This window comes from Athene noctua, chromosome 2 (assembly GCF_965140245.1).
Source record: "Athene noctua chromosome 2, bAthNoc1.hap1.1, whole genome shotgun sequence".
Lineage (NCBI taxonomy): Eukaryota > Metazoa > Chordata > Aves > Strigiformes > Strigidae > Athene > Athene noctua.
In genome coordinates, this window is record NC_134038.1 from 100,128,085 (window position 1) to 100,141,960 (window position 13,876).

The following is a 13,876-nucleotide window of genomic DNA, read 5'->3' on the forward strand; positions in this document are numbered from 1 at the left end:
CTATGTGGTTTCCTAATTTCTTATTCTGTTCTTCTCTGCTGCCCTTTGTTGCCTGTACTCTTTTCCATGCTCAGGAGCAAGCGTGATTTCTGTCAGTGTTTCAGCATATTCCTCTGTCACACATTCTCCTGCTTGGAGCTCTTTTGTTCTAATACTCTTGACATTTAAGCTTGGGCACTTTAAAGGTTCTTTCTCTTTACTTTATTCTATGATTTATTGATTACTTCCAGCTTCTGTTTCCCTAAGCCTATTTCCTTTCATGTTTTCTCACCCTTCCCACTTCTTGTTATTTCATCTCTCGATACAAATAATGCTTCACAATTCCGTTTTTAAAGCCACCACCACTGCACAAGTTTTTCTCCCATTGGCTTGACATAGCAGCACTTTTTTTACACACGGAGGCCCAAAGGCATTGTAAATGATTACAGGGGTCATTGTTACTGATGAATGAGCCGAGGCCACACATTTACAAAGAGCCTGCTGAGCCGCATTGTCCTTTGCAAGTAGTCCCCGTAGAAGTCATAGGCACTACTTGCAGATCAAGGGACTACTCAGTGTGGGAAAGTGACACTCTGCACTGGGACTCAAGTCAGCATTGTGCGGAGAGAAGCCTCCTTCCCAAAGGCTGAGCTACGCTGGCTGTGCAGGCCTGACTTACTAGCAGAACAGCTATGACACCAAATGAGGGGGTTTGCCAGTAGTCTAGGATTTTTGCGCCTACATATTGTGGGGCAAATTCTGCACTAATTGCTACCTGGTGGGAGCCATGCAGCCAGTAACAGAGCGTGGCTGCATGTGCTCTCATCCACACTTCTGTTAGGTACCATTTTGTGCTGGTTTTGCTCACCACGCAGGAGCCAGCTATCAAAGGAGGCTTCTGTTTGCCAGAAAGACCAGTTGTAGCATAAGAACAAGAATGCAGTAGGAGCTGTATTATGTGTGAGTCTTGGACTGAGGTTACCTAACTTGGCTGCTTTCGTTCCATAGTGTGGGCATAATATTTCTGTCCACCTTGACATCTTCTGAAGATTCAAGGTATACAAAAAATTTTGAAATCATCAGATGGGAGAGCCTAGAATGGAGCAAAGCATCACTACCATGTTTCCAAAACCTAGGCAAGGCTTTGAATAGCCTTCCTTCTCTGTCTCCTTCTTTGTTACGGGAAAGAACCATGTCATTCTCATAGAAATGTCTGTGTTCCCATCCTGGACTGAGTGACACATTGGGCCCTTTCACTTCCACTCTGTGCCCAAGGTATTGCAATGATTTGCTGATGTGCATATGCTACAGCAAAACACAGTAATTTAGCTAGATTCAACTAGAAGTTTGTATATTAGGCATTAAGGGGTAAATTGCCTCAAGGTAACAGCTTGATTCTTTGCAGTACAGTGCTGTGTTTGGATGGGCACTTTTGCCCACTTCCAACACAGACACAAGGGAGTTGAGAAGCAGATTGTAACCAATACTTGCATATAAAGCATGCTCTAGTCAATTAGCTAGTGATTTTTCTGTCAGCCAGGATTCTGTGCAGATCAAGGATGTAGAAAATGATTGAACTCAGCTGAAAATGTACATCCTGCTTGTGTTCCAAAGTAAATAAAGACTTTTTACTAGCAAAAAAAAAATCATTGTTCTTTACATTTTACCATTTCAATACAGATGAAAAATTAAATTGCCAATAGAATTTTATGAGAAAGGAAATTCTTGTCAGAAATTTTATCTCAGAGTATTGATCTTGCTACTGTGAAGAAAATTGGTCTCTAAAAGTTAATAAATAAGAGTGAGCAAGGATAGACTTTTAATTGTCTGATTTAATATAAAATCTTCTAACATAAAATATTGTCAGATTATGTTTTAAAAGAAAGAGGTAATTTGCTGGTTTTCCTACATTTAGATGTCATATTTTAAATGGTGAAAAGTTGGTCTTTGGTATATGTTAGTCTATGAACACAGCTCCTTATTAGTCTGTGAGTAAAGATGACTAAATCATTTGCCTCTGGTTTGTCTGTCAGAATATCTAATGCACATACCAGAGGGATGTTACTTTGGTTCATTTTACATAGAGCACACTGAAGGGGTCTGTTGTCCTAGGGACTTGAAATGTGTTTTGTTTTACATTAAAAACTCATCCAAAAATTATACAGCCTAAGACTGAGAGATTTCTAAATAGTAATAACTGCTTTCACTAACACCAGAAATTTGGCAGTTATGCTTCTATATTCTATATATTAAATTCTATATTCTATATATTAAATATAGAATATGCGCTTATATTCGATAACAAATAAACGTAAGAAGTACTGTCACTGTAGTTTTGTACCTATGTATGCACATATGTACATGTATATTACACACATGTACTTGCCTTTTTTTTAGGCAACCACACAGTGGTGTCTTTCAATGAATAAGAAACTGAATGAGCAAGTAAGAGAATGCTGTACATTTTTTCTTTTTCAGCAGTGGGAATAATATTAGTCAACTATGTGGCTAGAAATATTTTGGAGAGAGCCTTCAGCAAATTCCCATTTATTTTCTCCTTTCAGAACCTCCACAAAACACATAACAAAAAAATAGTCAAGATATTTTAAAATGACCTGTTCTCCTCCTGTAAGAGGAATTTTAGCTTCTCTACAGCAGCTGTTGGTTAGTTTCTTCCAGGCTGCCTGGAGAATTACCCCAAAGCAACCAGAGACATGCTCCCCTTCCCTAGGACTCTAATATGATCCATGGGACCTTGATGCTCTGCCAACTCTAGGGACGCAACAAAGTGAGGTATTCTGCCGCGGACCCCCATGGCAAGAGTGTTGCTCTTACATGGGTTTTAGCAGTGTTATCCTCAGAAGTATTCAAGTGAGGCAAGCTCAGGAGCTGACAAGCACAAATAAATCTCCAAGTGAATGACCTGGCAGTTTGTGTGTGTATATGTGTGTGTCCTTCTCTCCTGTTTAATTTTATTTCAGGAGTGGCTACCGTCTTGTGCTGTTGTGGCTTTGTTTTCTAATCTCCTCACGGATGGCTGCCAGCTGCTGGATACTCAGAAGAAGACAGCCACTTGGGCACTTTCCCATAAGCCATGTCCCCAAGTAAGTTCTCACACGCAGAAAAGAAATTCAGGACAACAAAAAGATACTAGTGAAAAGGTTCTTTTAGAGTAAAAATTTGGTGGAGATTAAAATAGGGCAAAAGTTCAAATGAGAACGAGCCACTGCCAAGCAAGTAAAAATCTTGGCAAAAAGGAAGGAAAAGAAACATTGGTTTAAAAGGCAAGTAACCATGGCAAGGCAGCAGCTCAATGCTAGAATCTGGTTAAGAAGTAATATCACACAGAGCTGTAATTGTTTATTCAAGGCTAGCCCATGAGAGAACAGTTGTCTCCAATGAGTGTTCTCACAGCTTGGATCCAAAATTATAACTGCATTTTTTTAAAGCATCCAGCACTTCTTCACAACCCATTTGCTGTTAGACAAAAGAAAAAGAAAGTACGAAGTTTATTCTTAGTGTCCCTTGTGTGTTTAAGGCACAGCTTTACATATGGAAAGGCATTTCATGTCAGCTGTTGAATTGGTATCATGCTATTCTGCAGCAGTTGCCAATGGAAACTGTTGATACATTTTCAGTACCTTTCTCAAGTTTCAGAAACTGGAAGCAGTGTATGGTTTAAGGTTGTTTTGTTTGTGGGATTTTTGGAGGGGGAGAGAAGAGGTCTTGCACCTATGAGCTGCGTTACTGCAGTTGCAATACAAAATAGATAACGGACTGTGGGAGCTAACAGCTGTGGAATTAAGTTTAGGCATGAAATAAAAAATAATGGCAGCTTTGATACAAGTAATAATTTACTAAAGATGTTTTGTGGCTATCAGCAAACTCACAACATATGCACACATCCATACACCTGCTTAAGTTGTGCACCTGTTGTCCTACAAATAAATCAAAAGGGAAAAATGGAAGCTTCCAGTGGTCTGCTATAAATAAAAGATGATTAATACCATTATAGTGAAAAACAGGTATTGGCAGCACACAGAAAGAATGGAAGATTGTCATCTAATTTGTGCCTTTGTTTCGACATCTAGATGAGCTTGGAATACATATACAGTGCTAGAGGGCACAGCTGCAGCCCAACAGATGAGAAAGAGAGAGCAGGTCAAATTCATCTCTCACTGTAAGTCAAAAGTAGCTCAACTAAAGCAAGGATTTTTCATGGAAGTGAACACAACCTGATTTTTCTACAGACTGGGTGATTTTACTGCTTACAGTATTTTGTTGCTCAGAGCATCTTGGGCTAAACTAAGACACAGGGGTCTGTACCAGGTCTGCAGGTCTCAGCACTTTTGGGGATCTGACTTTGCAGCTATTCTTTGGAGACCTACAGGTCTGCATGGAAGGTCTCTTTTTGGAATTAGCATGCATGTCCTTAAAAAGATCTTTCAGGCTAAGACCTAAATCACCACATTTGCACTTTGTGGAATCATTCAAATCAGAGGGCAGCTTTGAATGTTGCTGGAGCCTTTGGTCTCTTCAAGTCAACAGGGCACATGAAAATTGCTGTGTAGACAACTTCAAAGTTCCCCATTTACCCACAGACTAATTAAAATTTAGGCAGTAGAATCACAATATCTTTGAACTTTCCTGCTTCAGAGCTGGCTACACTGACTGTCAAGGTGATTTTGAAAAAATTTGTTCTTAAAGGAGAGGATTGGATTTTAGAGGGCAAAGCGAAAGTATTTCCTTAGCTCCTGTCCTGTCCTTCTCCTCCTCCCCCTGCTCCCCCACAACAAATGCATGCCATTCACCTCCACCAAAGTAGGTGCCTGCCTGCAGCATTGCCTCACCTGGAATCAGGCTTTCTGATAGGCTGAGAATCGCAGTTGGGCAAATCAACTTTATATCAGTGCTATTCCTTGTTCTACAGGACAAGGCTACTATTCCAAGGTACAATTTATTTTGGTGTTTTTATGGAAACTGAAGTGTGTTTTGTCCATTCCTGAGTAAATCCTAGCGTGTATTAGGGTCAGATAGTGCCAGTGCTGGGAGATGGAGGGCTCTGTGTCTGATATGACTGCATTTTCCCTATGCCTTTACAGTTCCAAGGAGTAACTCCCCAAACTCCCAGCTGCCTTTGTATCAAGCCAAACTGCTACAGCACGTTAGAGAGATACGCACAGTCTTCTGTTGCATTTGTTTCTTTGCCTGTCACCTAAGGTGAAATCATTCAGGACAGGATTCCCTCATCAGTCTTTCTATATGGAAAAATCATAACCTTGTCTTTTTGTGGTGCTCTGGATCGCAGCTGCACTGTGCTAATCTCCTAATGTTAGAGCATGTCTTTGTGTCACTGGCACGTGAATGGAGTTGCACAAGATGAACAGAATTTGGTTTTAGCTATTTTTTATTTAAGAGCTCAGAGGTCTTCAGGAACACAGAGGCTTTACATTTATTTTTATTATTACATATACTTCCCCAAGGGCAGAACAGGAATGACCACATTTGATCCCATGCTCTTGTGCAAGGAAAAATCTGCTCTCAGATTCTTTCTGCATATCTCTGATCAGTCATGAAGATCTCTGTGGTGTCTTTCGTATTCACAGCCTGATCCAAAGGGCACTGAGTCCCTCTCTGTGCAGATATATCACTGCTATAAACAGGTGCTTGTACAGAAATCAAGAGGCAATTCAAAGCATATGTGAAAGCAGAACTCGGCCCACTGTTAGTGTGTATCTTAAGTCTGTTAAAGAGGAATATATGTTCCACTTTTGTGTTATTGTCTTTTTCTTTGTTGTCAGTGAGAAGCTTTGGATTCTGCAGTAAGAAGTGGGGACACATTGTCACTCTTTCTTGACAACTTTCCCCTTCACCATTGTCAGGAATTCACAATCCAAATGACTCATGTTATGTGAGCAAATATTGCCTTAGTTTGAATTATTTTATTTTCATTGTAACCACCTTTGAATGTTACTATAGTAATATCTCTGTTTTTCCTTGTCAAGAAACTGTCACAGACAATTTCATAAACCTTTTATGCAGCTACAATGCAAAGAAAAATATGCATTTATTTTATTCTTATGCTTGCCTGTAAATAAAAAGGATATTATAAATGGATGGCATTTAGTCCTGTCTTAAGGAATACGGGAATTAAGGTTGAGATTATCTCCCTTGCTCAACCTTTTCCCAAAACTCTATCTCATTCTATTCACTCTTTTTTTCTGGGCATGAGCAGATGGACAACTGGGAATTGAAGGAGAGAATTCCCTGGCTTTGTGCTCAAGTGACAGTAACACACTATCCTTCAGCAACTGCAGTGAACGACTAGGTTGTACTGCTAACTGGAACACACCAAGTCACTTGATAACAAGACAGTATAATTTGATCTCTAGACATGAGACGATGAAGTGTCTTCACTGGAAGGGTCTGAAAGTGGAACTCCTAAGATACTTTAGTTACTAAGCTTCAAAAAGTCTTCTTCAGACATGAACATATGGTGATTTTCACTCTCTCTATATATATAATTTGCCACGTTTGAGAAAAATGTCCACTAAAATGGCAAACAAGCGTATGCACAGTAACATCCTGGAAGTAGATACCAGTAGCACAGTGTTAAAAGATCTTAATGAAAGTTGTATGCTTTCTTTTTTCCTAAACAAATAATTTAACTTGATTTCAATCACAAGAAAAAAAATAAAGGCTGAAATATTTTGGCTGAACTTCTCCAAGATCCTTAGCTTTGAATGGATAAGAGGAAGGGAAAAATATTCAGTTCAATAATTTATTTCAAACTGTTAAGTTTGGTAAAGTTCTAAGAGTGTGAAAGCAGGATGTTGCAATGGGAAGATCTTTGTGGTAGAAACTGTAACCTGTGTGTCTTCTAAAGCAGAGTTATCCATCAGGTGGGCCTGCAGTAGGCCTGCAGACTTTGTCCACTGCAGAGCAGTGTGACACCCTAGAGCTGAATGTCACTGGTGTGGGAAGACACCTAGACTGTTGAAACATACCTCAAGGATGGAAGAGAGACTGAAGATGAATCGTCTCATCCATGTCGTCTTTGAGCAGGCCTAACAGCAACACCTAGTCACCCAGTCCCAACAGTCATCACCACTATTGTCAGCAGAGGCTGTGAGACACTGCTAGAAATGTTAACATACATCTCTCTCCTGTCATGAGTAACATCCCATACTAAACAGGTCTGCCTGGCACTCCCATGTGTGTGGCTTGGTTCATGTTGTATGGTTGGCTGTCTCATGTTACATTGGTTATTCAAGTGTGGATTTTCTGAAATTCAAGCATTTGTTCAAAGCACCTGAGAAGAGGTTGCTTTGTGAACGCCGCTCCACAGATTGACGTGTGTACAGTGAGCAGACCGAGACCCAAAGGGGCAATTCAACATCCCTGCAGTATCTGGCAGGACTTCCTTCTTCTTCTCCTTTCTGCCCCCCCTTGAGCCTCCTGCTGCCAATTCTTCCCCTCAGAAGAATGGGCGTGCCAATAATAGAGATGTCAGAGGCTGCAGGAGAAGATGCTGGCTGCTGTATGAGCAAAACCAGCCAAGTGTCTGAGCTTGTGTTTAAGCAACAGGTTCTGGCAAAAAGTGAATACAGGTTTTCTCTGAGCCTGAGATGAACTAGAGAACCATCCACACCACTGTAAGAGCAGAGCCTCAGCAGAGCCTCAGTAGGCATCTTGAAGTCCAGTCCTGCCCTGGGAAAGTGACCTCTCTTTGCAACAAGTAGGATTTTCATGTAGGCATTAGGATTTCTCCACTGAAACCATTCCTGAGTAAATTATTGTATCTTTAAAAGAGGTTGAAAGCATGGACTAGCTAGGAGAAGATACAATATTCCTCATGTTAAGTGAGGTTACCGTAGCAGAGTCGCACTGCTGCAGGCACAATTTTCTGCTGCTATACCGTATGCTTCCCAGAGAGGCCTGTTTAAGTTTCCTTATATATCTCTCAGAAAAGGGTGCTGCTAGGTAACAAAAATCCGCCAATTTCTTTATGCTTAGATCAGTGGTAGACAAAGACAAGGATTATTGCATGGACAGATGCTTTGTCAGGGTCATGAACCAGCCCACACAGATTAATTTTATATTTTAGGCTTCTTGTGGTTGCCATTTTATCAGTCACTGTAAGCAGCCAGCAGGCTCTCATTTCATCTAGGAAGAATGCAGCATTTTAGATGATGCAAATGGTGTTAGGAACTTGACATAGCTGTGGGATAAAATCTTTTAAAAAAGAATGTGCCTGTGCCTTATGCAAATGCAAACAAATGCCCGTAATTGGTTAGGGGCAAGGAATGAAGGAAGTGCTAGTATGGAAACACTGCTGCAGGACAACTGCCAGGGGAGTTTACAAGTACTAGCTGGAGTCTATAGAGTAGTGGAAAGATAAAACATGACGGTACATGATGGGATGTTGCACAAAATGTCCAAAAGGCAAACAAATGAAAGAAAGCAATAGTGAAAAGAGAAGCTGGGAGAAAAGAGAACTATTGGAGAAAGGAGCAGCAGACAGCATGGCATTTAATCAAAAATGAAAAAGATGAGAAAGTACAGGAAGGAAATATTTTAGCACTGTAGAAGGATAAGCTTGCAGACAAATTCTGTTTACTTCCTTGTCCAGAAGTAGGCCCTCATGCTTTATACAACAAACAAAGATCTGGTGGCATCTCTTATGCCAGCTCACTGAGCTTTCTCCTTCAGATGTAACATTCTTTATTTGTGTACCCATGTTTGCCCTCCCTGTGGTTCAGGAGGAGGGTGCTTGGGAGCATTTTGTCAAAGTCCCTTTCAGTGGGGCAAAATTCCAATATCTGGGGTCAGGGGTCCAACCTGAAGCACTTGGTACTCTCTAACAGTTTGACTTCAACTTTTTTTTTAACAAAAGTGTATTTGCAAAGAGGAAACTTAGCAGCTCTGAAATAAGGCCATATTCAAGCTATCTGCAGGGATGTGTTTGTAGGGATTTCATCACTAGCAAACAATTCTTGGTAGGATCACAGTGTAAAATAAAGACCTATTCTTTCCCATCTGTTTTGCCATTTAGCATTTGTCCATCTTGCACTGACACTTAAGGTTGGCTTGTTGTGATTAGCTTAGTGTGGCAGAGAGACTGCTCACATCATCAGTCAGAGATCAGGCTCATAGTTCTGAGCTGAAGCTGTAGGTTAAATCCACACTAAACACTTGTACTGTCATACCAGCACCGGTGGCTATGGGAAAATTCTTTTTTCTTTCTTTCTTAGAAAGTTTTGGTGAGTAAAGTCTAGAAACAAGAAAGGTGTGGGGGTGAGGAAGCAGCTGTAGCAGGGGAAGGGCAGAAGAAACAACTTATTTCATACATATGCGCTGTGCATATGTCACGACTCACCAGGATCTGAATCTGCAGTGGGAATTAAAGAGCAAAGGGAAAACACAGGGTAATTCTTTCATTTGGAGTCACAGTGACTTAGAAAGTCTTCTTGGTCTTGGCTTCCCACAGTGATGGGACTGGTCAAGGTGTTTTTAATTAAGTAAAGTTCCAGCTAAAGCTGTGAGTATTAAGAGGGCTGGCATGAGCAATGATCAGTCAGACGGGTCAACTCAACTCTGTATGGTAGTTCGAATTGGATGTTGCTTGCAGTGGTGGCCTGTGTAAGTTTGGAGATCTTGGCACAGTTTTCCTTGGCCACAGGTCCACATCATAAAAAGGAAGAACAAGCTCTCCCTTAAGATTTTCTGTGGAAGTCTCTGCAGAGACCATGAAAGCACAGATATAAATGAGAAAATCCTAAAAGTGGACAACTTCCCATTCAGTAGAAGGCAAGCCCATCACAGACTTATCACAGATAGGAAAGAACCTCCTGTGCAGGATTGTTGGGCACCCTATTCTGCTGAAGGCATAGAAAATGCCTGACATTCACTTTTTATTACTACCTGGCTGCCATGGGAGTCCCTTCATGCTGTAAGAAATCATTATAACAAAGAGCAGTGATCATATCACTTTAATTTATGTAACCAGCAAGGATGCAGAATTTTGAGGCAAATATGTAGAAAAAACCCCACACATCACCCTTGGGGAAGGTTGCATATAGAGACCTATAGCAAAATGAGGGTTTCCAGAATGACAGCTCACCTGTATAAGAACAATATTTAGGTTAGGGTTATTTTTCCACCTATCACTAAATACTGATTGTATTTAGCCTGAAGCTCCTTTTACCAGGAGCTAGTCTTGGTCCCACAGAATACAAGAGGAATATGCTCATTCGCTGATAGATGCAGAACCAAGTCCTGAATTTCTCAGAATCCAGATACTTTAAGAATTTTTAATTGAGTAGTTTCCACTGCATTAAGAATTGATGACATTTTTTTCACCACAGTAAATGGAAGGTACAGTTGCCAAAATTCCAGCTACTGTGTGAGCGTAGAAAACCTGATGGTTTCTTGAGATATCTGAATAACTCCTATTGACTTGTTGTGGTTTCCTCCCACTGAAGAGCTACAGTCCTTTTAAATGTGAGTTGCCAGAAAACTAATTAATACATAAAGCACATGCTACGTTAAAACCGAGGAAGGTGTTCCGAGATGGATAAGGAACTTGTTCTCTTGGACTAAGTTGCCTCAATAGGTAACCAAGGCCACTTCAGGCCCTCTCATAGATGAGAAAGGGCTGTCTTTACCCTTAATTTGACCATGAGTGCCAAAGGCCAGATGGCAAGCTCTGGATACTTGTTTAAGGAAACAAGGCTGCACATTAAGTTGTCCTGTTTGTGCTTCTCAGCACAGCAACAAATCCACTGTATACCTAGATACATGACTACACACCTCAGTTCCCTGTTGTTTTAGAACACTTTTGAGTAGAACGGGTCTCAGAGGTCATTTATTCACCTTTTGTAACATCTTTGAGATCACAGAATCACAGAAGGGTTGAAGCAGGAAGGGACTCCTTGGAAGTTGTCTTGCCCAGTGCCCCCTGCACAACCAGAGTCACCTGGAGCAGGCTGCCCAGGACCATGTCCAGACAGTTTCTTAATGTCTCCAAGAAGAGAGAGTCTACCACCTTTCTGGGCAACATGTGCCAGTGCTTGGCCGCTCTCACAGTGTAAACTTTTTCCTCATGTTCAGAGGGACCCTCCTGTGTTTCAGTTTGTTCCTGTTGCCTCTTGTCCTGTCACTGGGGCACCACTGAAAAGAACCTGTCTCTGTCTTCTTTGCACCTTCCCATCAGGTGCAAGATCCCTCCTGAGCCCTCTCTCCTCTAGAATGAGCAGTCCCAGGTCTCTCGGCCTCTCCTCATAAGAGAGATGCTCCAGTCCCTTAATAATTTTTGTGGCACTTTTCTGGACTCTCACCAATACGTCCATTCCTCTCTGCTAATGAGGAGCCCAGAACTGGACACAAGATTCCAGGTGTGACCTTACCAGTGCTGAGTAGAAGGGAAGAAACACCTCCCTTGACATTCTGGCAATACTTCTCCTAATGCAGCCCAGGATGCCATTTGCCTTCTTTGCTGCATGAGGACGTTGTTGGCACGTGTTCAACTTGGTGTTCACTAGGACACCCCAGGTCCTTTTCTGCAATCTGCTTTCTAGCTGGGTAGCCCCAAATCTGTTCTCATGCAGGGAGTTGTTACTCCCTAGGTACAGGACTTGGCCCTTCTCCTTGTTAAACTTTATGATCTTCCTGTCAGCCCATTTCTCGAGCCTATTGAGTTCCTTCTGAATGCCAGCATGACACTCTGGCATATGAGCCACTCCTTCGAGTTTTGTGTCATCTGCAAACTTGTGGAGGATACACTCTGCCCCATCATCCTGATCATTAATGAAGATGTTAAATAGGACTGAACCCAGTACTGTCCCTGGGGGTACACTGCTGGTTACTGGCCTCTCACTAGATGTTGTGCCACTGATCACCAGACTGAGCCTGACCATTCAGCCAGTTTTCAATGCACCTCATGTCTGCTCATCCAGCCCATACATCGACAGCTTGTCTATAAGGATCTTATGGGAGACAGTGTCAAAGGCCATGCTGAAGTCCCAGTAGATACTAGCCACTACATCCACCATATCCACAATATCCACTGTGAGATCATCACAAAAGTGGCAGGGATTGTCCAGCTGAAAAAGCGGGAAGCCCTGCTTCCTTCGTGAGAGTCTCTAGTGAGGGGAGTGGGAAGCAACCATGGGAATTTCCCATGGCACAACCTGCAATGAGTGCTCAGGGCTTCAGAAAAACTCCCCATCTTGTCGTCACTAGCCAAACAAAGTCAGGTGGCCCTTGAGTTCTCTCTCTGAAGTATTCCACATTATTCATTCTGGACTCCTTAAACAGAGCTAGCAGTTGTGAACATTAAATCAAGGTTTATCATCTTGTTTATTTTTAAGGCAAATAGCTTCTGGCAGGCTTGTGTGCAGTTGGTTGTATGAACAGACCCTGAAGGGGAAACAACATCACAGAACTGAGAGCCACTTTACTGACTTCTGAAGAAGAATTTTCTTTTCTCACTCATATCCTTCATTAGTGGAGAGCCCAGACCAGACAACTGAGAGTTGAAACTGAGACTGTCTCACTCATGAGAACAGATAGTAAAAGAGGTAATGCACACTGTGAGTAGGTCATAGTGATCAGATTGCTAAAACCGCATATTTTATCAGCAGAGGATAAAAGTAATGTGTAGTCAGACCTAGAGGCAAACATTTTCTCTTATGGAGGAAGGATACAGACCCAGTACAAACCCTAGTGCTGTCACAGTCCTCTTCAGTGACAAGCATAGTTTATAAAAATCCCAGAATATCAGATCACATCTGAAGTAAGTCTCACCTTCATGGTGAGGTGGATAATGTCTGGTTCAGGTTGTCTCTGGCGATTCATGAATAAACATGTGAGCATATGTATATGAATGTGTTGATATAGGTAGTCTTTGCTACCTAAATTCTATATAGATAAAAAATAAAGATTTGTATGGTTTCAGGTTTTAAAACCCATTTTTTTCTGCATGTTTTTAGTCCTTGAGTCTCTCTCTCTTCCCCTCACTTTCTTTCAGATGTTTCCACAGCTACCTGTTGATCAGCTTCAGTTAAATCTGAAATACAGTGTTCACTGCTATGCAAGTGGTGGAGAAGAGGAGAAGCCTGCAGGTGATTTACAAGAGCTCAGATGCTGAGGTCTATACAGTGAGCTAAATTGTCTCTGTCAAAAAAAATCTATCTAAGCATTATTTTCAAATAAGAAATAATTTCAGGTTTGAGGTTCATTGTTCCTGAAACGCAGATGAATGCATGCCATTCTCTCCTTCTCCCGCCTCCACTCAGACCCAAAACTGGTATCAAAACTAGCAACTGTCTTTACATTTTTTTTTTTGTTCTTCATTCATGAACAACATGGCTAACATTGTCTCTGGGAGAGAAAAGATCTGAAGACAGTAAATATGACATTTTGTCAAATGTACCCTCTCTACCTTCACATTTTAAAGTAGTTTGGACCAGTTTCATTAGAAAGGGTAAAACCCTGAGTCCAGAGACCAAAAGGTAACTCATGCCACCCTCACCCTCTACCCATTCACAGAGGAGTGGGACTGCAGATATCAAGGGTGCAGGGTGCCCAGGAGGAGCACCCCAAGCTCTGGTGCCCATCCCAGATGGTGCCCACATGCCATGGTATTTGGCACTCCTGAGCCACACTCAGCACTGTCTGACTGGGGAGGAAGCTGGCACTGCAGCAGCACGGGCAGAAGTGTTCATGCTTCTCGTGGTATTGTCAAAGGCACCAACAGCTACAAGCCTTACTTTCTGTGGGAGCTCAGTGTGGTGGGGGACCACATCACCTCCTGACAGACTCTCTTGGCCCATGAGCTATATGATGGAGGCCAGGCTGGTGGGATCATCCTGACTCTATGCCTTGCCCTCATGCT